The sequence below is a fragment of the Salmo salar genome, unplaced genomic scaffold, assembly GCF_905237065.1.
Source record: "Salmo salar unplaced genomic scaffold, Ssal_v3.1, whole genome shotgun sequence".
Classification (NCBI taxonomy): Eukaryota; Metazoa; Chordata; class Actinopteri; order Salmoniformes; family Salmonidae; genus Salmo; species Salmo salar.
In genome coordinates this window covers 7,501-32,109 of record NW_025548050.1, presented here as the reverse complement: position 1 = coordinate 32,109, position 24,609 = coordinate 7,501, and the positions used below count along the sequence as shown (strand labels likewise).

Below are 24,609 nucleotides of genomic sequence, written 5' to 3'. Positions count from 1 at the left end.
GATAATGGTGACTCACGCTGACCTGAGCACAGCAGATGAAGACTACAGAGAGGGTGAGGAGGAAGGCAGAGGACACGATCACATCCACCGACCGCTGAGGACCCCTTCTCTGTAACACACATTTCAAATACTTTAGTTGGACAAACACACTTATCCACTCACAACACACACGTCTATCGCACACAACACACCTCCTCATGGACACAGAGGGGAGGTTCAGGTAGACATGATGGAACAACACCTCCTCATGGACACAGAGGGGAGGTTCAGGTAGGCATGATGGAACAACACATCTCTTCATAGACACAGAGGGGAGGTTCAGGTAGACATGATGGAACAACAACACTCTCCTCATGAACACAGAGGGGAGGTTCAGGTAGGCATGATGGAACAACACCACCTCCTCATGGACACAGAGGGGAGGTTCAGGTAGGCATGATGGAACAACACCTCCTCATAGACACAGAGGGGAGGTTCAGGTAGACATGATGGAACAACATCTCCTCATAGACACAGAGGGGAGGTTCAGGTAGACATGATGGAACAACACCTCCTCATAGACACAGAGGGGAGGTTCAGGTAGACATGATGGAACAACACCTCCTCATAGACACAGAGGGGAGGTTCAGGTAGACATGATGGAACAACACCTCTTCATAGACACAGAGGGGAGGTTCAGGTAGACATGATGGAACAACAACACCTCCTCATAGACACAGAGGGGAGGTTCAGGTAGACATGATGGAACAACACCTCCTCATAGACACAGAGGGGAGGTTCAGGTAGACATGATGGAACAACACCTCCTCATGGACACAGAGGGGAGGTTCAGGTAGACATGATGGAACAACACCTCCTCATAGACACAGAGGGGAGGTTCAGGTAGACATGATGGAACAACACCTCCTCATAGACACAGAGGGGAGGTTCAGGTAGAGATGATTGGAACAACACCTCCTCATGGACACAGAGGGGAGGTTCAGGTAGGCATGATGGAACAACATCTCCTCATAGACACAGAGGGGAGGTTCAGGTAGGCATGATGGAACAACAACACACCTCCTCATAGACACAGAGGGGAGGTTCAGGTAGGCATGATGGAACAACACACACCTCCTCATGGACACAGAGGGGAGGTTCAGGTAGACATGATGGAACAACAACACACCTCCTCATGGACACAGAGGGGAGGTTCAGGTAGACATGATGGAACAACAACACACCTCCTCATAGACACAGAGGGGAGGTTCAGGTAGACATGATGGAACAACACCTCCTCATAGACACAGAGGGGAGGTTCAGGTAGGCATGATGGAACAACACCTCCTCATGGACACAGAGGGGAGGTTCAGGTAGACATGATGGAACAACACCTCCTCATAGACACAGAGGGGAGGTTCAGGTAGACATGATGGAACAACAACACCTCCTCATGGACACAGAGGGGAGGTTCAGGTAGACATGATGGAACAACACCTCCTCATAGACACAGAGGGGAGGTTCAGGTAGACATGATGGAACAACATCTCCTCATAGACACAGAGGGGAGGTTCAGGTAGACATGATGGAACAACACCTCCTCATAGACACAGAGGGGAGGTTCAGGTAGACATGATGGAACAACAACACATCTCCTCATAGACACAGAGGGGAGGTTCAGGTAGACATGATGGAACAACACCTCCTCATAGACACAGAGGGGAGGTTCAGGTAGACATGATGGAACAACACCTCCTCATAGACACAGAGGGGAGGTTCAGGTAGACATGATGGAACAACACCTCCTCATGGACACAGAGGGGAGGTTCAGGTAGGCATGATGGAACAACACCTCCTCATAGACACAGAGGGGAGGTTCAGGTAGACATGATGGAACAACACACCTCCTCATAGACACAGAGGGGAGGTTCAGGTAGGCATGATGGAACAACACCTCCTCATAGACACAGAGGGGAGGTTCAGGTAGGCATGATGGAACAACAACACACCTCCTCATAGACACAGAGGGGAGGTTCAGGTAGACATGATGGAACAACACCTCCTCATAGACACAGAGGGGAGGTTCAGGTAGGCATGATGGAACAACACCCTCCTCATAGACACAGAGGGGAGGTTCAGGTAGACATGATGGAACAACACCTCCTCATAGACACAGAGGGGAGGTTCAGGTAGGCATGATGGAACAACAACACACCTCCTCATAGACACAGAGGGGAGGTTCAGGTAGGCATGATGGAACAACAACCACCTCCTCATGGACACAGAGGGGAGGTTCAGGTAGGCATGATGGAACAAAACCTCCTCATAGACACAGAGGGGAGGTTCAGGTAGGCATGATGGAACAACATCTCCTCATGAACACAGAGGGGAGGTTCAGGTAGACATGATGGAACAACACCTCCTCATAGACACAGAGGGGAGGTTCAGGTAGGCATGATGGAACAACACCTCCTCATAGACACAGAGGGGAGGTTCAGGTAGGCATGATGGAACAACACCTCCTCATAGACACAGAGGGGAGGTTCAGGTAGACATGATGGAACAACACCTCCTCATAGACACAGAGGGGAGGTTCAGGTAGGCATGATGGAACAACACCTCCTCATAGACACAGAGGGGAGGTTCAGGTAGGCATGATGGAACAACACCTCCTCATAGACACAGAGGGGAGGTTCAGGTAGGCATGATGGAACAACACCTCCTCATAGACACAGAGGGGAGGTTCAGGTAGACATGATGGAACAACACCTCCTCATAGACACAGAGGGGAGGTTCAGGTAGACATGATGGAACAACATCTCCTCATGGACACAGAGGGGAGGTTCAGGTAGACATGATGGAACAACACCTCCTCATAGACACAGAGGGGAGGTTCAGGTAGGCATGATGGAACAACACCTCCTCATAGACACAGAGGGGAGGTTCAGGTAGGGATGATAGGAGAACATAGAACACACCTTGAGATATGAGCGCAGAGAGAGCCACATCTTAATGTTCTGGACTTTCTTCAGACGGAAGTGAGGCACCTCCGACTTCCTGGCTCGCCCGTGCCGACGTCAGGTGACCAAACAGCTTGGCGAATAGCAGCCTCTGTCAGGTCCAACACACACACACACACAGTATACACGTGTAAGTGATAAGACCTTTAGAAATAAAACGTCTTCAGAATGTCTTCATGTAACAATCAATGATCAATATTGCATCTGTAATTAGGATGAAAGAACCTGGAAAACACACACACCTGTTTGTATGTCCTCTCGGCCACGCTGAGCAGGAAGAAGAAGAGCCAGATGAGACAGACGCGCACCATGAAGCTGAGCGTTACCATGGTGATCACCATGACGTCGGAGGAGGAGCCGAACGCCACAGAGATGAGCTCATTGGCTGAGAGCTGTGTCAGCTGTTCCAGGTCCTTGTATTGAGACAGCCTATAGGCGAAGGGGCGTCAGGCCCAGAGTCACTGACACCAGGTTACCAAAGACCTGGTAGCCAATACCTGGGGTGTACAGGTTGACCTGGAGGGAGGTAGAGATGGAGAGATAGATGGAGAGACGGGAGGGAGAGATAGAGACGGGAGAGATGGGGGGGGGTGGAGGGAGGGAGGGAGGGGTTGGAGAGATAGTGGGAGGGAGAGACAGGAGAGGGAGGGAGGGAAAGAGAGATGGAGAGGCAGGAGAGATAGAGGGAGGGAGAGTGGAGGAGAGACAGGAGAGATAGATGGAGGGAAAGAGAAAGAGACAGGAGAGAGACAGCCATTATTTATATCTTTCATGTCATTGGTTTAAGTTAGTAGAGAATGTAAAGTGATCTGAGAGAAACGTGGTATATATAATATATATATACATATATAAGTGCCTTCCAATATCATGAAGTCCAATCTGCATTCATTAACATTCTAGTTGAGTGCTGTAGGTGATGGAGGCGTGTTCCTGGTCTTACATTGTAAAGCGTTACAGTACACACCAGATGTAATCCCTGACAACAGTATCAGGGCCCTGGCTGTAACTCACCCTGTTCATGATCATACCGCTGATCTCCAGGACAGACATGTCAGCCTTCTTACAGTCGTTCCCCTCCCAGACGATGGCACTGACCCGCTCCAGACCGGGGTTGGTGCTGTGTAGCCATGTATGACCCTGTAGAGGACACAACTAGATCAACACAATAACTACAGTTACACGCTGAGGGTTCCAGGGTGATTCTCCTCATTGACAAGGTTAATATGACCATGGTTACCATGGTTACGGCAGAACACACAGTAACAAAAAACAGATAAATAGGAACATTCACGCTACCACCAAAACCTCTTCATTAATGTTGCTCAGTCCCACACTTACCCCCTCCTTCTCTAACCTTTGACCTTTGATCTCTAACCCCTGATAAACAGGGTGAAAGGGTCATCTCTATTCTCCTTGGTAGCAGGGCAGACTGCAGCTCCCTCTCCCGCTGTCAAACCCGAACACCAGACGTCTAACTCTAACTCCTAACCTTTGACCTCTAACCCACCTGGTGAAAGGGGTCATCTCTGTACTCCTTCTTGGTAGCAGGGCAGACTGCAGCTCCCTCTCCGTCTGTCTCGCTGGTGCAGGAGGAGCGACACTCAGCACAGTGCAGGAAGTCCTCCCACAGCAGGTCCTCTGTCTCTGACTCATGTCTGGTGCTCTCTGAGTCCTGGGTCCGCAGGCTGGAGCACCGAGAACTACAGCTGGTACCGGACTTAGGAGTCTCCTAGAGAGGGGGGGTGATGGTGAGAGTGTGTGTGTGTGTGTGTGTGTGTGTGTGTGTGTGTGTGTGTGTGTGTGTGGATGTAGCTAAGTGTACCCATACGTTGAGAGCGTTTCTATGAACTGTCTATGTGTGCGTGCGTGTATGTATGTACGTGTGTGTATGTACTGTATGTACCGTTACAGTGTGTGTGTGTGTGTATGTACAGTTGAAGTCGGAAGTTTTCATACACCTTAGCCAAATACATTTAAACTCAGTTTTTCACAATTCCTGACATTTAATCCTAGTAAAAAGTCCCTGTGTTAGGTCATTTAGGATCACCACTTTATTTTATGTGAAATGTCAGAATAATAGTAGAGAGAATGATTTATTTCAGCTTTTATTTCTTTCAACACATTCCCAGTGGGTCAGACGTTTACATACACTCAATTAGTATTTGGCAGCATTGCCTTTAAATTGTTTAACTTGGGTCAAACGTTTCGGGTAGCCTTCCATAAGCTTCCCACAATAAGTTGGGTGAATTTTGGCCCATTCTTCCTGACAGAGCTGGTGTAACTGAGTCAGGTTTGTAGGCCTCCTTGCTCGCACACGCTTTTTCAGTTCTGCCCACAAATTTTCTATAGGATTGAGGTCCTATTGAGGTCAGGGGCTTTGTGATGGCCACTCCAATACCTTAACTTTGTTGTCCTTAAGCCATTTTGCCACAACTTTGGAAGTATGCTTGGGGTCATTGTCCATTTGGAAGACCCATTTGCGACCAAGCTTTAACTTCCACATAATTTTCCTCCCACATGATGCCATCTATTTTGTGAAGTGCACCAGTCCCTCCTGCAGCAAAGCACCCCCACACCATGATGCTGCCACCATAACGATGGTCATTATGGCCAAACAGTTCTATTTTTGTTTCATCAGACCTGAGGACATTTCTACAAAAAGTACGATCTTTGTCCCCATGTGCAGTTGCAAACCGTAGTCTGGCTTTTTAATGGCGGTTTTGGAGCAGTGGCTTCTTCCTTGCTGAGTGGCCTTTCAGGTTATGTCGATATAGGACTCGTTTTACTGTGGATATAGATACTTTTGTACCTGTTTCCTTCAGCATCTTCACAAGGTCCTTTGCTGTTGTTCTGGGATTGATTTGCACTTTTCGTACCAAAGTACGTTAATCTCTAGGAGACAGAACGCGTCTCCTTCCTGAGCGGTATGACGGCTACGTGGTCCCATTGTGTTTATACTTGTGTACTATTGTTTGTACAGATGAATGTGGTACCTTCAGGCGTTTGGAAAGGATGAACCAGACTTGTGGAGGTCTACAATTTTTTTCTGAGGTCTTGGATGATTTCCTTTGATTTTCCCATGATGTCTAGCAAAGAGGCAGTGAGTTTGAAGGTAGGCCTTGAAATACATCCACAGGTACACCTCCAATTGACTCAAATTATGTCAATTAGCCAATCAGAAGCTTCTAAAGCCATGACATCATTTTCTGGAATTTTCCAAGCTGTTTAAAGGCACAGTCAACTTAGTGTATGTAAACTTCTGACCCACTGGAATTGTGATACAGTGAATTATAAGTGAAATAATCTGTCTGTAAACAATAGTTGGAAAAATGACTTGTGTCATGCACAAAGTAGATGTCCTCACCGACTTGCCAAAAGAATAGTTTGTTAACAGGACATTTGTGGAGTGGTTGAAAAACAAGTTTTAATGACTCCAACCTAAGTGTATGTAAACTTCCGACTTCAACTGTATGTAAGTGTATGTATGCATGTATGTATGTATGTATGTATGTATGTATGTATGTATGTATGTATGTATGTATGTATGTATGTAGTGTGTGTGTGTGTATGCAAGTGTGTGTGTATGTATGTACTGTATATAAGTGTGTGTGTGTGATGTACAGTATGTACTGTATGTAAGTGTGTGTGTGTATATATGTATGTATGTACTGTATGTATGTGTGTGTGTGTCGCTGTGCGTGTCTCTGTGTGAGTGTGACCAACCTGGGTGGTGTGGAGGTCACCCACCTCAGTGTTGATGGTGTAGTGTTTCTTGTAGTGATGTGGCTTCCTGTTGCGCAGCGTGCAGTCGCTGCTGATGCGCTCTACGCCCCTACGGATGGCGGTGTAGGACGCTTCAGGATCCTCCTCACTAGATGCCTCATCAGACATGTTCTCCACACCCACACCACGGCTCTGGGTCTCCTGGGAGGAAGACAGATTGGACAGATTCCTACTTTGAGACTACAGACTAGAGAGTGTATAGTCTGTTTATACATGGTTAAACTCACCATGTTTCAGGACAGGTGTGTGTGTGTGCATTAGCTACCTTGTTTACCTGCTGATGGAGAGCAGTAGCAGTGTGGTGGTGGTGTGTGTGTTACCTTGTTGTTTACCTCAGCAAGATGGCGCCGATAGAGATGGCAGCTTCGCTTTTAGTCCTTAGGAAACTGTGCAGCATTTTTTTTTTTTATGTATTATTTCTTACAGTGTTAGCCCAGAAAACCTTAAGTGTTATTACATACAGCCGGGAAGAACTATTGGATATCAGAGAGACGGCAACTTACCAGCACAACCAGCACTACGACCAGGAATACCACAATCCCAAAGGGGATCCTTTGTCTGCACCTCCCAGGACATTTGAACTGATTCCAGAGGCCGACCCAAAACAACGCGCGTCGGAGGAGAGGGTGCCGGAGCGGTCTTCTAGTGAGGCTTCGGATGCGCGCACACCACCCACCGCTTCCGAGTACATTACTCGCTAATGTCCAGTCCCTAGTTAACGAAGAAGACGAAATCAGGGCAAGAGTTGCTTTCCAAAGAGATATCCGGGATTGTAACATACTCTGTTTCAAGGAAACATGGCTAGCTGTCCGTACAGCAAACGGGATTTTCAGTGCATCGCACCGACAGGAATCAACATCTCTCCGGTAAGAAGAAGGGCGAGGGTGTATGTTTCATGATTAACGACTCATGGTGTAATTGTAATAACATACAAGAACTCAAGTCCTTTTGTTCACCTGACTTAGAATTCCTCACAATCAAATGCCGACCGTCTTATCTCCCAAGAGAACTCTCCTTGGTTATCGTCACAGCTGTGTATATCCCCCCACAAGCGGATACCGAGACGGCCATCAAGGAACTTCACTGGACTTTATGTAAACTGGAAACCATATATCCTGAGGCTGCATTTATTGTAGCTGTGGATTTTAACAAAGCTAATTTGAGCCAAGGCTACCAAAACTCTATCAGCATATCGATTGCAGTATCGATGAGCGAGTAACACGCTCTACCATTGCTACTCTAACTTCCGCAATGTGTACAAGGCCCTGCCCTCCTTTTGGCAAATCTGACCATGACTCCATCTTGTTGCTCCCCTTCTATAGGCAGAAACTAAAACAGGAAGTGCCCGTGCTTAGGTCTATCCAACGCTAGTCTGACCAATCGGAATCCACGCTTCAAGATTGCTTCGATCACGTGGACTGGGATATGTTCCGGTGAGCGAGTTTATAAGGAAGTGTATAGGAGATGTTGTACCCACTGTGACTGAAACTTTCCCTAACCAGAAACAGTGGATTGATGGCAGCATTCGCTGCTGAAAGCACATACACCCGCATTTAATCATGGCAAGGCGACTGGAAACACGGCCAATACAAACAGTGTAGTTATTCCCTCCGTAAGGCAATCAAACAAGCAAAGTGTCAGTATAGAGACAAAGTGGAATCGCAATTCAACGGCTCAGACACGAGACGTATGTGGCAGGGTCTACAGACAATCACGGATTACAAAAAGAAAACCAGCCCCGTCGCGGATATCGACATCTTGCTTCCAGACAAATTAAACAACTTCTTTGCGCGCTTTGAGGACAATACAGTGCCACTGACGCGGCCCGCTAACAAAGACTGTGGGCTCTCCTTCACTGCAGCCAACGTGAGTAAAACATTTAAACGTGTTAACCCTCGCAAGGCTGCAGGCCCAGACGGCATCCCCGGCCGCGTCCTCAGAGCATGCGCAGACCAGCTGGCTGGTGTGTTTACGGACATATTCAATCAATCCCTATCCCAGTCTGCTGTTCCCAAATGCTTCAAGATGGCCACCATTGTTCCTGTTCCCAAGAAAGCGAAGGTAACTGAACTAAATGACTACCGCCCTGTAGCACTCACTTCCGTCATCATGAAGTGCTTTGAGAAACTAGTCAAGGATCATTTCACCTCCACCCTACCTGTCACACTAGACCCACTCTATTTTGCTTACCGCCCCAATAGGTCCACAGACGATGCAATCACCATCACACTGCACACTGCACTGCCCTATCCTGTCTAGACAAGAGGAATACTTATGTAAGAATGCTGTTTATTAACTACAGCTCAGCATTCAACACCATAATACCCTCCAAACTCATCATTAAGCTTGAGACCCTAGGTCTCGACCCCGCCCCTGTGCAACCGGGTCCTGGACTTCCTGATGGGCCGACCCCAGGTGGTGAAGGTAGGAAACAACATCTCCACTCCTCTGATCCTCAACACTGGGGCCCCACAAGGGTGCATGCTCAGCCCTCTCCTGTACTCCCTGTTCACCCACGACTGCGTGGCCATGCACGCCTCCAACTCAATCATCAAGTTTGCAGACGACACTACAGTGGTAGGCTTGATTACCAACAACGACGACGGCCTATAGGGAGGAGGTGAGGGCCGTCGGAGTGTGATGTCAGGAAAATAACCTCACACTCAATGTCAGCAAAACAAAAGAGATGATCGTGGACTTCAGCAAACAGCAACCACCCGAGCCACTGCCTGTTCACCCCGCTAACATCCAGAAAGTGAGGTCAGTACAGGTGCATCAAAGCTGGGACCGAGAGATGGAAAAACAGCTTCTATCTCAAGGCCATCAGATCGTTAAACAGCCATCACTAACACAGAGAGGTGGCTGCCTACCTACAGACTTGATATCATTGGCCACTTTAATAAACGGAACACTTGTCACATTAATAATGCCACTTTAAGAATGTTTACATATCTCGCATTACTCATCTCATATGTATATAATGTATACTGTATCCTACACTATCTATTCTATACTCTCTATTGCATCTTAGCCGCTCTGTCACTGCTCATCCATATATTTTATACTTATATATTCTTATTCCTTTACTAGACTGTGTGTATTATGTTTAGTTGTGGACTTGTTAGATATTACCTGTTAGATACTGCTGCACTGCCAGATCTAGAAGCATAAGCATTTCACTACACTCGCAATAACATCTGCTAACCATGTGTATGTGATACCTTGTGTATACCTGTGTTGTGTGATGGTGTGTGTGTGTGTTACCTTGTTGTTTACCTTGCTGACTGTGGGGAAGTAGCAGTGTGTTGTGTGATGGTGTGTGTGTGTATAAATGTGTGTGTTACCTTGTTGTTTACCTTGATGACTGTGGGGAAGTAGCAGTGTGTTGTGTGATGGTGTGTGTGTGTGTTACCTTGTTGTTTACCTTGATGACTGTGGGGAAGTAGCAGTGTGTTGTGTGATGGTGTGTGTGTGTATTTACCTTGTTGTTTACCTTGCTGACTGTGGGGAAGTAGCAGTGTGTTGTGTGATGGTGTGTGTGTGTATAAATGTGTGTGTTACCTTGTTGTTTACCTTGCTGACTGTGGGGAAGTAGCAGTGTGTTGTGTGATGGTGTGTGTGTGTGTATAAATGTGTGTGTTACCTTGTTGTTTACCTTGCTGACTGTGGGGAAGTAGCAGTGTGTTGTGTGATGGTGTGTGTGTGTGTTACCTTGTTGTTTACCTTGCTGACTGTGGGGAAGTAGCAGTGTGTTGTGTGATGGTGTGTGTGTGTGTTACCTTGTTGTTTACCTTGCTGACTGTGGGGAAGTAGCAGTGTGTTGTGTGATGGTGTGTGTGTGTATAAATGTGTGTGTTACCTTGTTGTTTACCTTGCTGACTGTGGGGAAGTAGCAGTGTGTTGTGTGATGGTGTGTGTGTGTATAAATGTGTGTGTTACCTTGTTGTTTACCTTGGTGACGGGGGGCAGCAGCAGAGTGTTGGGAGGCGGGGGTGCGGTCCAACACGTCTCGTCTGACCTCAGCAGCAGGTCACAGTGGTGAGATCCTCCATCATGGAGCTGGAGCCTCTCCTCACTACTCTTACAGGTTATCCTCCCATCCAGAGACACATAGCCATTATCTGTCTCTGTGGACTTGTCTATGGACAGCTTGGACTTCTTAGACCTGAGGGGAGAGATGGAGAGGGAGGTTAAAGGGGGGAGGCGGTAGAGGTGGTAAGACAGGACAGGTAGACAGTCTCAAGTCCATCCAGCATGCAGAAATCAGAACAAGACAGAATCACTTGGATCAAGTTGGTACTAATTGAAGCCATGGCATGGGAGCAGAGAAACTAAGTTCTAAATGGGATGGGTTACTGGTGCTACTAAACTGGATTCAAATAAGAGTTGATTTGAATAGGATTTGGGATTGGGATGACTGACAGTGACCATTAGATTTCTGGTGTAAAAAGGTTGGATTTTTAATACTGTTTCTAGATTGAAAGACTCAAAAACTTCCCCAGTGATCCCTTTTAACAACTATAAAGCCTTTACTGATGTTTATGCTTCGTCATCATTTGCTCCATGCTTCTCTTGGCCATAGCTTGAATAGTTGAATGTGCCGTAACATTGGCAACAACAAAAAACAAAGCTGCAAAATCCCTTTTTCCACACCCAGAAAAATGATACCAGAGATGGAAGACAGACGTCTCCTTTCACATACTTTGGCCCGCTGAGAAACCCCAATGTCCAGACAAGTTAATAATCAAACTCCCGTTGAGAAGGATTTGAATATGAATCCCCTCTGTGTGTCCAGATAAAATAACACCGTTTAATAACTTCTTATCTCAGCCAAATAATTATCTTACCAGATAATGTTTATCATATAGTGGGAAGAATGAGTTTCATAAACATATATTTACTATGTACACTACCGTTCAAAAGTTTGGGCTCACTTAGAAATGTCCTTGTTTTTGAAAGAAAAGCATATTTTTTGTCCATTAAAATAACATAAAATTGATCAGAAATACAGTGTAGACATTGTTCATGTTGTAAATGACTATTGTAGCTGGAAACGGCAGATTTCTTAACGGAATATCTACATAGTCGTACAGAGGCCCATAATCAGCAACCATCACTCCTGTGGTCCTGTAGGGTTAAAGTTGATTTTGGGGTCTTCTAAAGACCCCCACCATTGATTATGTTGTTATTAGTTTGCTTGTGTGCCATTGTACTTATGCTCACTGTATAGCTGAATATTGAGGCCTCTGTCTGTGTCTAGCTCTCTGCTAAAACCCGCAGCCCCGCGTCTGTGAGAAAAGGTGAGAAAAGGGACTGAGGGTGATAGCGAGACACAGAGAGACAGTGTCTGTTTTTCTCTGAAACAAGGGCAGATTTGCATGCCACTGAGACAGGTTCTCAGAAACGTTGAGTTAAGAATAACTTGTTATTTTAGCCGCATGTGTAGGTTTTGACATAGGAGGTCACACCATAAGGTGTGATTTATAAGTGCACATCTTGAGTGTTCCTTATTTGTTAAGTAAATAACGGAGCCCAGAAAAGTGGAACCAACATTCCAATGGAACGTTGTGTTAGCTAGGCCAGCATCCCGGAGTCGCCTCTTCACTGTTGACGTTGAGACTGGTGTTTTGCGGGTACTATTTAATGAAGCTGCCAGTTGAGGACTTGTGAGGCATCTGTTTCTCAAACTAGACACTCTAATGTAATTGTCCTCTTGCTCAGTTGTGCACCAGGGCCTCCCACTCCTCTTTCTATTCTGGTTAGAGCCAGTTTGCGCTGTTCTGTGAAGGGAGTAGTACACAGTGTTTTATGAGATCTTCAGTTTCTTGGCAGTTTCTCGCACGGAATAGCCTTCATTTCTCAGAACAAGAATAGACTGACGAGTTTCAGAAGAAAGTTATTTGTTTTATGGCCATTTAGAGCCTGTAATCGAACCCACAAATGCTAATGCTCCAGATACTCAACTAGTCTAAAGGCCAGTTTTATTGCTTCTTTAATCAGACACAACAGTTTTCAGCTGTGCTAACATTAACGCAAAATGGTTTTCTAATGATCATTAGCCTTTTAAAATGATAAACTTGGATTAGCTAACACAACGTGCCATTGGAACACAGGAGTGATGGTGGCTGATAATGGGTCTCTGTACGCCTATGTAGATATTCCATACAAAATCTGCCGTTTCCAGCTACAATAGTCATTTACAACATGAACAATGTCTACACTGTATTTCGGATCAATTTGATGTTATTTTAAATGGACACATTTTTTTTGCTTTTTTTTCAAAAACACGGACATTTCTAAGTGACCCCAAACTTTTGAACGGAAGTGTATATGCCTCCGTTTTCTCATAGACTAGAAAGGCATATTAATTATTGATCAGTATCATAATCCGGGTGGAATCCAAGGGATGTTGCAGCTATACCAGAGAGAGATAGGGTTCTTTAGTAACCTCACGGGAGGGAAAAATACACACCGCGCTTTACAGATATCATGCCAGAAATCTCTGAAGAGAGCGATGCACAGGCTGTAAGGTGAGCCGGTGGCGGCACCGTGGCAGTGTGGGCCCCCCTCCCGGGTGTTATCAGTGGTGCTAGAGCCATCTCCTTCCCTATGTACATCCAAGTGAGCTGCCTTCCTTAAACGCCTTTGGTCCAGATCAATAAGAAAGAGTACTTAAGAGAGAGAGAGGTCCAGACAGAAATCACTGTTGTTGTGATTGAAGAAAATAAATCATTAAAATAATACCTTTTTCATTTTTTTTTTATCACAAGAAGGATGATGAATGAAAAGGGTTGATTTACTGGCAGCGGTGTGTACTACATCAGGTATGGTCAGGAATGATCGAAGCAAAACATTGACTAATATCCAGCTGTCAGAGCGACTAATATTGATACTAATGCAGTAGTTTGGACTGTGTTCTCACAATATACAATAACTGGAGATATGATTAGTATTGTATTCACTGGGATTAGATTTGGAGAGCCATCAACAACAACAAAGTGAAGATGGAGAGACCTACTGGAATGGTTGATCTACTCCTACAAGAAGAGGACGGTCTCAACAGTCTGACTGACAGCTCAGCAAACAGCCTGTTTAGATCAGGCTGTTTGGACACCATTTCCCAAGGTGAGAGTCTCCAGTCACCACGTTTTACACAATGTATATATATATATATATACTGCTCAAAAAAATAAAGGGAACACTAAAATAACACATCCTAGATCTGAATGAATGAAATATCTTATTAAACACTTTTTTCTTTACATAGTTGAATGTGCTGACAACAAAATCACACAAAAATAATCAATGGAAATCCAATTTATCAACCCATGGAGGTCTGGATTTGGAGTCACACTCAAAATTAAAGTGGAAAACCACACTACAGGCTGATCCAACTTTGATGTAATGTCCTTAAAACAAGTCAAAATGAGGCTCAGTAGTGTGTGTGGCCTCCACGTGCCTGTATGACCTCCCTACAACGCCTGGGCATGCTCCTGATGAGGTGGCGGATGGTCTCCTGAGGGATCTCCTCCCAGACCTGGACTAAAGCATCCGCCAACTCCTGGACAGTCTGTGGTGCAACGTGGCGTTGGTGGATGGAGCGAGACATGATGTCCCAGATGTACTCAATTGGATTCAGGTCTGGGGAACGGGCGGGCCAGTCCATTGCATCAATGCCTTCCTCTTGCAGGAACTGCTGACACACTCCAGCCACATGAGGTCTAGCATTGTCTTGCATTAGGAGGAACCCAGGGCCAACCGCACCAGCATATGGTCTCACAAGGGGTCTGAGGATCTCATCTCGGTACCTAATGGCAGTCAGGCTACCTCTGGCGAGCACATGGAGGGCTGTGCGGCCCCCCAAAGAAATGCCACCCCACACCATGACTGACCCACCGCCAAACCGGTCATGCTGGAGGATGTTGCAGGCAGCAGAACGTTCTCCACGGCGTCTCCAGATTCTGTCACATGTGCTCAGTGTGAACCTGCTTTCATCTTTGAAGAGCACAGGGCACCAGTGGCGAATTTGCCAATCTTGGTGTTCTCTGGCAAATGCCAAACGTCCTGCACGGTGTTGAGCTGTAAGCACAACCCCCACCTGTGGACGTCGGGCCCTCATACCACCCTCATGGAGTCTGTTTCTGACCGTTTGAGCAGACACATGCACATTTGTGGCCTGCTGGAGGTCATTTTGCAGGGCTCTGGCAGTGCTTCTCCTGCTCCTCCTTGCACAAAGGCGGAGGTAGCGGTCCTGCTGCTGGGTTGTTGCCCTCCTACGGCCTCCTCCACGTCTCCTGATGTACTGGCCTGTCTCCTGGTAGCGCCTCCATGCTCTGGACACTACGCTGACAGACACAGCAAACCTTCTTGCCACAGCTCGCATTGATGTGCCATCCTGGATGAGCTGCACTACCTGAGCCACTTGTGTGGGTTGTAGACTCCGTCTCATGCTACCACTAGAGTGAAAGCACCGCCAGCATTCAAAAGTGACCAAAACATCAGCCAGGAAGCATAGGAACTGAGAAGTGGTCTGTGGTCACCACCTGCAGAACCACTCCTTTATTGGGGGTGTCTTGCTAATTGCCTATAATTTCCACCTGTTGTCTATTCCATTTGCACAACAGCATGTGAAATGTATTGTCAATCAGTGTTGCTTCCTAAGTGGACAGTTTGATTTCACAGAAGTGTGATTGACTTGGAGTTACATTGTGTTGTTTTAGTGTTCCCTTTATTTTTTGGAGCAGTGTATATATATATATATATATAATATAATAGCAGCTAGCAGATCCACTCAGACACTGACTGGTCAACCATGTGGTGTGCAGGAGGAGGAGTTACTTCAGGTCAGTCAGGGTAATGTGGGGGTGACTTTTGGTTTAGAGAGAGAAAACAACACAGAGGTCAAGTGGAAGAGGGGAAAGGAAGGAGAAAGTAGTCTGGTGGTTGATTCCTGACCACATCTGGAGTCTGAGTGAGTGAACACCGCTGTACTGTGAGATGAGGACCAACAGTAACATCTGGAGTCTGAGTGAGTGAACACCGCTGTACTGTGAGATGAGGACCAACAGTAACATCTGGAGTCTGAGTGAGTGAACACCGCTGTACTGTGAGATGAGGACCAACAGTAACATCTGGAGTCTGAGTGAGTGAACACCGCTGTACTGTGAGATGAGGACCAACAGTAACATCTGGAGTCTGAGTGAGTGAACACCGCTGTACTGTGAGATGAGGACCAACAGTAACATCTGGAGCCACAGTGTTTTCTTCACAATGTCTATATTGTCTTTACAATCTCTCAGCTATGTAGATTTCCAAACACCTGTTTTCTTTGTATTTGTTAGCCACTTCATTCCCAGACTGTGTGAGTACGGATCCATTTTCCTCCAGAAGGCTGAAAATGGTCAGGACTGTGCAAGCCAAAGGTAGTGGGTTTTGGGAATAGCTAGCTATTGTGGCAATACAGCCTGCTCCCAGATCTGTTTGTGGCATCTTGCCAAGAGCACCAACAGATCTAGAAAAAGGCTAATGGCGTTATGCAACCTAGCACAAATGTACAAGCTGCTACCCTCTGGCAGGAAATCACAGCCTTTAAAAAATGTACAATGGGACAGGAAGTGTGTGTGGGGGCAGTTCCCTGATCACATGATCAGAAGAGAGTGTGGGGACCATGATTCAACACACACAGTCTGATGTGTGTCTGGGGAACTGACCTGTACAGTGTCAGACTGAGGTCTTTTATAACAGTAACTAAGTCATACAGGTCTGTCTCAGAGCAGGAAGCACATCAAACACTAAAACAACACAGAGGTATGGATACATTATCTATGCTTTAACCCCCTTTACCCAATCTCTCTCTCTCTCCCTCTCGCTCATTCATTCATTCATCCACTCCATCTCTCTCCCCTCCCTCCCTCTCCATCCCTCCCTCTCCATCCCCACCCCCTCCCTCCCTCTCCCCCTTCTCCCTCCTTCCCTCTCCCCTCCCTCCCTCTCCATCCCTCCCTCTCCATCCCTCTCTATCCCCACCCCCTCTCCCTGCCCCATCCCTCCCTCTCCCCTTCTCCCTCCCTCTCTCCTTCCCTCACTCACTCCTTCCCTCCCTCCCTCCCTCTCCATCCCTCCATCCCCAGCCTTTCTCCCCACCTTCTTCTCTTGCCAGAGCTGCTGCTGCTGGTGGGTTTGGGGGTGCGTGTGGAGACGATCTGGCAGTGCACTGTCCCCAGTAACAGCATCAGCCATATCGCCCCAAACACCTCTGTGGTCGGGATACTGTGGGGCTGGGGGATGGTGAAGAATAACGCTGCAGCAGCCACTGGAGAGAGAGAGAGAGGGAGAGAGAGGGTGAGAGAGAGCGAGAGGGTGAGAGAGAGAGAGGGTGAGAGAGAGCGAGAGGGTGAGAGAGAGAGAGAGAGAGAGGGTGAGAGAGAGAGGGTGAGAAATAGTGAGGGTGAGAGAAATAGCGAGGGTGAGAGAGAGAGAGAGAAATAGCAAGGGTGAGAGAGAGCGAGGGTGGGTGAGAGAGCGAGGGAGGGTGAGAGAGCGAGGGTGAGAGAGCGAGGGAGGGTGAGAGAGCGAGAGAGAGAGCAAGGGAGGGAGGGTGCGAGAGCGAGGGAGGGTGAGAGAGCGAGCGAGGGAGGGTGAGAGAGCGAGGGAGAATGAGAGAGAGCGAGGGAGGATGAGAGAGAGCGAGGGAGGGTGAGAGCGAGGGAAGGTAGGAGAGCGAGGGAAGGTGAGAGAGCGAGGGAGGGTGAGAGAGCGAGGGAGGGTGAGAGAGCGAGAGAGAGAGCGAGGGAGGGTGAGAGAGCGAGGAGGGTCAGAGAGCGTGAGAGAGAGCGAGGAGGGTGAGAGAGCGAGGAGGTGAGAGAGAAAGAGAGCGAGAGAGCGAGGAGGGTGAGAGAGCGAGGGGAGCGAGGGGTGAGAGAGCGAGGAGAGAGCGAGGAGGGTGAGAGAGCGAGGGGAGCGAGAGAGAGAGCGAGGGAGGGTGAGAGAGCGAGAGAGAGCGAGGAGGGTGAGAGAGCGAGGGAGGGTGAGAGAGCGTGAGAGAGAGCGAGGAGGGTGAGAGAGCGAGGGAGGGTGAGAGAGCGAGACATGGAAAGTGTTATGTGCTCCATGTATGTGGGATATTCTCCATTGTCTACTAGACTTCCTGTCAATAGTTTATATTGAACCTTTAGCCAGGGTGAAAAGGAGATGGAAAGAAGGAGAGGTGAAAAGGAGGGATGAGAGGGATGGATGAGGGTGTGGTAATACAACTGGTCACCTTGGCTGCTCACTAACAAACTCATACTACCACACATAGAGAGACAGAGAGGTATTGAGAGAGGGGCCATTTGTTTTGATGTACTCAAGGTCAATATGTAAAAAGGAGGGGTAGGGGAGTGGTCCATCCTGTCAATGCCTCTGCTATCAGTGTTCTTGGGTATATGAGAACACTCAACCGTGTGTGTGTGTGTGTGTGTGTGTGTGTGTGTGTGTGTGTGTGTGTGTGTGTGTGTGTGTGAACTTCCTATCTAACACACAGTGACAGGTTCAGGGCTGGAATTTCCCCATGACCAACCACAGCCAGAGAAAGGTAAGGTATTCATGTCTACACAAGCAGAGACCAACAACACACTGAACTAATAATGGTGGAGAACGAATGTGGGTGAGACTTAAGCCTTCCACATGCTTTGGTTCAGCTGGAGCCTAGCTGAACTGGACTGGAGCCTAGCTGAACTGGACTGGAGCCTAGCTGAACTGGGCTGGAGCCTAGCTGAACTGGACTGGAGCCTAGCTGAACTGGACTGGAGCCTAGCTGAACTGGGCTGGAGCCTAGCTGAACTGGGCTGGAGCCTAGCTGAACTGGACTGGAGCCTAGCTGAACTGGACTGGAGCCTAGCTGAACTGGACTGGAGCCTAGCTGAACTGGGCTGGAGCCTAGCTGAACTGGGCTGGAGCCTAGCTGAACTGGGCTGGACTGGAGCCTAGCTGAACTGGGCTGGAGCCTAGCTGAACTGGACTGGAGCCTAGCTGAACTGGACTGGAGCCTAGCTGAACTGGGCTGGAGCCTAGCTGAACTGGGCTGGAGCCTAGCTGAACTGGACTGGAGCCTAGCTGGGCTGGAGCCTAGCTGGGCTGGACTGGAGCCTAGCTGGGCTGGAGCCTAGCTGAACTGGACTGGAGCCTAGCTGAACTGGGCTGGAGCCTAGCTGAACTGGGCTGGAGCCTAGCTGGGCTGGACTGGAGCCTAGCTGGGCTGGAGCCTAGCTGAACTGGGCTGGAGCCTAGCTGAACTGGGCTGGAGACTAGCTGAACTGGGCTGGAGCCTAGCTGGGCTGGACTGGAGCCTAGCTGAACTGGACTGGAGCCTAGCTGGGCTGGACTGGAGCCTAGCTGAACTGGGCTGGAGCCTAGCTGGGCTGGGCTGGAGCCTAGCTGGGATGGAGCCTAGCTGAACTGGGCTGGAGCCTAGCTGAACTGGGCTGGAGCCTAGCTGAACTGGGCTGGAGCCTAGCTGGGCTGGGCTGGAGCCTAGCTGAACTGGGCTGGAGCCTAGCTGAACTGGGCTGGAGCCTAGCTGGGCTGGACTGGAGCCTAGCTGGGCTGGAGCCTGGATGCACTGGGCTGGAGCCTAGCTGGGCTGGACTGGAGCCTAGCTGGGCTGGAGCCTAGCTGAACTGGGCTGGAGCCTGGATGCACTGGGCTGGAGCCTGGATGAACTGGGCTGGAGCCTAGCTGGGCTGGACTGGAGCCTAGCTGAACTGGACTGGAGCAGACGAAGGGACTACCAATCACAGATGAAGGGTCTACCGACTTCGGGCTACCGACTTCGGGCTACCGACTTCGGGCTACCGACTTCGGGCTTGCCTGGAGAAGAAATGTGTGCGCAAACAACCGGAAAAAAAACTTGCCAAAGACCAAAATGAACAAAAACAAAAAGTCTTCAAAATATATGTCTTCATAATAAAAGTCTTCATAATATGTCTTCATAATAAAAGTCTTCATAATATGTCTTCATAATAAAAGTCTTCATAATATGTCTTCATAATAAAAGTCTTCATAATACAAGTCTTCATAATACAAGTTTTCATAACAAAAGTCTTCATAATATATGCACATAGGAGGAGGAAGATGACTGGAGGTTAGGGTTAGGTAGGTACCTTGTAGCAGGTAGAGGAGGAGGAGGAGGAGGAAGTTTCCTGTTTCCGGTCACAACTTGCAGACTTGTTTACGCTGCTGTGCGTTTTTGTTGCCGATCTTACTTTGATACCTGACGGTTTTTTACTTTTTCATTACCGTATATTTTTACTTTTTCCCTCACTCAACTTTTTTCATTCAACTTTTTCACCCCGGAGGTTTTATCTGGACATGGTTCGTCAGGACTTCAAACAGCCGAAGCTAAGTAACATTAACATGATGCCTTCTAATTGCAGTCGTTGTACTTATAATATACAGGAGAACGATCGCCTTACGGCAAGGATAGCTGTGCTGCAAGCCCAGCTTCAGACGCGATCGTTAGGCAAGGGTAATTTCAGTGTAGGAAAGGATGAAACAGCGTCTGTGCCACCAGTAAGTACAGATAGTAACGTTAGTATAAACCCCCTCGCACGGTCCCCGCAGCCGGACATCTTTCTCATGGCTTCTGGAGGGAAACGCTGTAGGAATGCTCAACCGGTGTCGCTTATTCAGCCGACAGAAACTTTCAACCGGTTCTCCCCATTAAGCGAGTCGGAGTCGGAGGCCGAGACTTCTCTGGTCTCTACTCCTCCCGTTGTGGGGTCTGAGACGCCGACGGCTCCCACCATTAGCTCTGACAAATTGAAAACCCTAGTCATTGGCGACTCCATTACCCGCAGTATTAGACTTAAAACTAATCATCCAGCGATCATACACTGTTTACCAGGGGGCAGGGCTACCGACGTTAAGGCTAATCTAAAGACGGTGCTGGCTAAAGCTAAAACTGGCGAGTGTAGAGAGTATAGAGATATTGTTATCCACGTCGGCACCAACGATGTTAGGATGAAACAGTCAGAGGTCACCAAGCGCAACATAGTTTCAGCGTGTAAATCAGCTAGAAAGATGTGTCGGCATCGATTAATTGTCTCTGGCCCCCTCCCAGTTAGGGGGAGTGATGAGCTCTACAGCAGAGTCTCACAACTCAATCGCTGGTTGAAAACTGTTTTCTGCCCCTCCCAAAATATAGAATTTGTAGATAATTGGCCCTCTTTCTGGGACTCACCCACAAACAGGACCAAGCCTGGCCTGTTGAGGAGTGACGGACTCCATCCTAGCTGGAGGGGTGCTCTCATCTTATCTACGAACATAGACAGGGCTCTAACTCCTCTAGCTCCACAATGAAATAGGGTGCAGGCCAGGCAGCAGGCTGTTAGCCAGCCTGCCAGCTTAGTGGAGTCTGCCACTAGCACAGTCAGTGTAGTCAGCTCAGCTTTCCCCATTGAGACCGTGTCTGTGCCTCGATCTAGGTTGGGCAAAATTAAAAATGGCGGTGTTCGCTTTAGCAATCTCACTAGTATAAAGACCTCCTCCATTCCTGCCATTATTGAAAGAGATTGTGATACCTCACATCTCAAAATTGGGTTACTTAATGTTAGATCCCTCACTTCCAAGGCAGTTATAGTCAATGAACTAATCACTGATAATAATCTTGATGTGATTGGCCTGACTGAAACATGGCTTAAGCCTGATGAATTTACTGTGTTAAATGAGGCCTCACCCCCAGGTTACATTAGTGACCATACCCCCGTGCATCCGGCAAAGGCGGAGGTGTTGCTAACATTTACGATAGCAAATTTCAATTTACAAAAAACAAAACAACAATGACGTTTTCGTCTTTTGAGCTTCTAGTCATGAAATCTATGCAGCCTACTCACTCACTTTTTATAGCTACTGTTTATAGGCCTCCTGGGCCATATGCAGTGTTCCTCACTGAGTTCCCTGAATTCCTATCGGATCTTGTAGTCATAGCAGATAATATTCTAATTTTTGGTGACTTTAACATTCACATGGAAAAGTCCACAGACCCACTCCAAAAGGCTTTCGGAGCCATCATCGACTCAGTGGGTTTTGTCCAACATGTCTCTGGACCTACTCACTGCCACAGTCATACTCTGGACCTAGTTTTGTCCCATGGAATAAATGTTGTGGATCTAAATGTTTTTCCTCATAATCCTGGACTATCGGACCACCATTTTATTACGTTTGCAATTGCAACAAATAATCTGCTCAGACCCCAACCAAGGAGCATTAAAAGTCGTGCTATAAATTCTCAGACAACCCAAAGATTCCTTGATGCCCTTCCAGACTGCCTCTGCCTACCCAAGGACGTCAGAGGACAAAAATCAGTTAACCACCTAACCGAGGAACTCAATTTAACCTTGCGCAATACCCTAGATGCAGTTGCACCCCTAAAAACTAAAAACATCTGTCATAAGAAACTAGCTCCCTGGTATACAGAAAATACACGAGCTCTGAAGCAAGCTTCCAGAAAATTGGAACGGAAATGGCGCCACACCAAACTGGAAGTCTTCCGACTAGCTTGGAAAGACAGTACCGTGCAGTATCGAAGAGCCCTTACTGCTGCTCGATCATCCTATTTTTCCAACTTAATTGAGGAAAATAAGAACAATCCGAAATTTCTTTTTGATACTGTCGCAAAGCTAACTAAAAAGCAGCCTTCGCAAATGGAGGATGGCTTTCACTTCAGCAGTAATAAATTTATGAACTTCTTTGAGGAAAAGATCATGATCATTAGAAAGCAAATTACAGACTCCTCTTTAAATCTGGGTATTCCTCCAAAGCTCCATTGTCCTGAGTCTGCACAACTCTGCCAGGACCTAGGATCAAGGGAGATACTAAAGTGTTTTAGTACTATATCTCTTGACGCAATGATGAAAATAATCATGGCCTCCAAACCCTCAAGCTGCATACTGGACCCTATTCCAACTAAACTACTGAAAGAGCTGCTTCCTGTGCTTGGCCCTCCTATGTTGAACATAATAAACGGCTCTCTATCCACCGGATGTGTACCAAGCTCACTAAAAGTGGCAGTAATAAAGCCTCTCTTGAAAAAGCCGAATCTTGATCCAGAAATTATAAAAAACTATCGGCCTATATCGAATCTTCCATTCCTCTCCAAAATTTTAGAAAAAGCTGTTGCACAGCAACTGACTGCCTTCCTGAAGACAAACAATGTATACGAAACGCTTCAGTCTGGTTTTAGACCCCATCATAGCACTGAGACTGCACTTGTGAAGGTGGTAAATGACCTTTTAATGACGTCAGACCGAGGCTCTGCATCTGTCCTCGTGCTCCTAGATCTTAGTGCCGCTTTTGATACCATCGATCACCACATTCTTTTGGAGAGATTGGAAACCCAAATTGGTCTACATGGACAAGTTCTGGCCTGGTTTAGATCTTATCTGTCGGAAAGATATCAGTTTGTCTCTGTGAATGGTTTGTCCTCTGACAAATCAATTGTAAATTTCGGTGTTCCTCAAGGTTCCGTTTTAGGACCACTATTGTTTTCACTATATATTTTACCTCTTGGGGATGTCATTCGAAAACATAATGTTAAATTTCACTGCTATGCAGACGACACACAGCTGTACATTTCAATGAAACATGGTGAAGCCCCAAAATTGCCCTCGCTAGAAGCCTGTGTTTCAGACATAAAGAAGTGGATGGCTGCAAACTTTCTACTTTTAAACTCGGACAAAACAGAGATGCTTGTTCTAGGTCCCAAGAAACAAAGAGATCTTCTGTTGAATCTGACAATTAATCTGGATGGTTGTACAGTCGTCTCAAATAAAACTGTGAAGGACCTCGGCGTTACTCTGGACCCTGATCTCTCTTTTGAAGAACATATCAAGACTGTTTCAAGGACAGCTTTTTTCCATCTACGTAACATTGCAAAAATCAGAAATTTTCTGTCCAAAAATGACGCAGAAAAATTAATCCATGCTTTTGTTACTTCTAGGCTGGACTACTGCAATGCTCTACTTTCCGGCTACCCGGATAAAGCACTAAATAAACTTCAGTTAGTGCTAAATACGGCTGCTAGAATCCTGACTAGAACCAAAAAATTTGATCATATTACTCCAGTGTTAGCCTCCCTACACTGGCTTCCTGTTAAGGCAAGGGCTGATTTCAAGGTTTTACTGCTAACCTACAAAGCATTACATGGGCTTGCTCCTACCTATCTTTCCGATTTGGTCCTGCCGTACATACCTACACGTACGCTACGGTCACAAGACGCAGGCCTCCTAATTGTCCCTAGAATTTCTAAGCAAACGGCTGGAGGTAGGGCTTTCTCCTATAGAGCTCCATTTTTATGGAATGGTCTGCCTACCAATGTGAGAGACGCAGACTCAGTCTCAACCTTTAAGTCTTTACTGAAGACTTATCTCTTCAGTAGGTCCTATGATTAAGTATAGTCTGGCCCAGGAGTGTGAAGGTGAACGGAAAGGCTGGAGCAACGAACCGCCCTTGCTGTCTCTGCCTTGCCGGTTCCCCTCTTTCCACTGGGATTCTCTGCCTCTAACCCTTTTACAGAGGCTGAGTCACTGGCCTACTGGTGTTCTTCCATACCGTCCATGGGAGGGGTGCGTCACTTGAGTGGGTTGAGTCACTGACGTGGTCTTCCTGTCTGGGTTGGCGCCCCCCCTTGGGTTGTGCCATGGCGGAGATCGTTGTGGGCTATACTCGGCCTTGTCTTAGGACGGTAAGTTGGTGGTTGGAGACATCCCTCTAGTGGTGTGGGGGCTGTGCTTTGGCAAAGTGGGTGGGGTTATATCCTGCCTGTTTGGCCCTGTCCGGGGTATCATCGGAT

General features: G+C 47.3%; 1 pseudogene; it reads right to left on the bottom strand.

Annotated features, from left to right (window-relative positions):
- The window catches only part of LOC106596506 (protein PHTF2-like), a 34,171-nt pseudogene that overhangs the window by 5,729 nt on the left and 3,833 nt on the right, over positions 1-24,609 (bottom strand).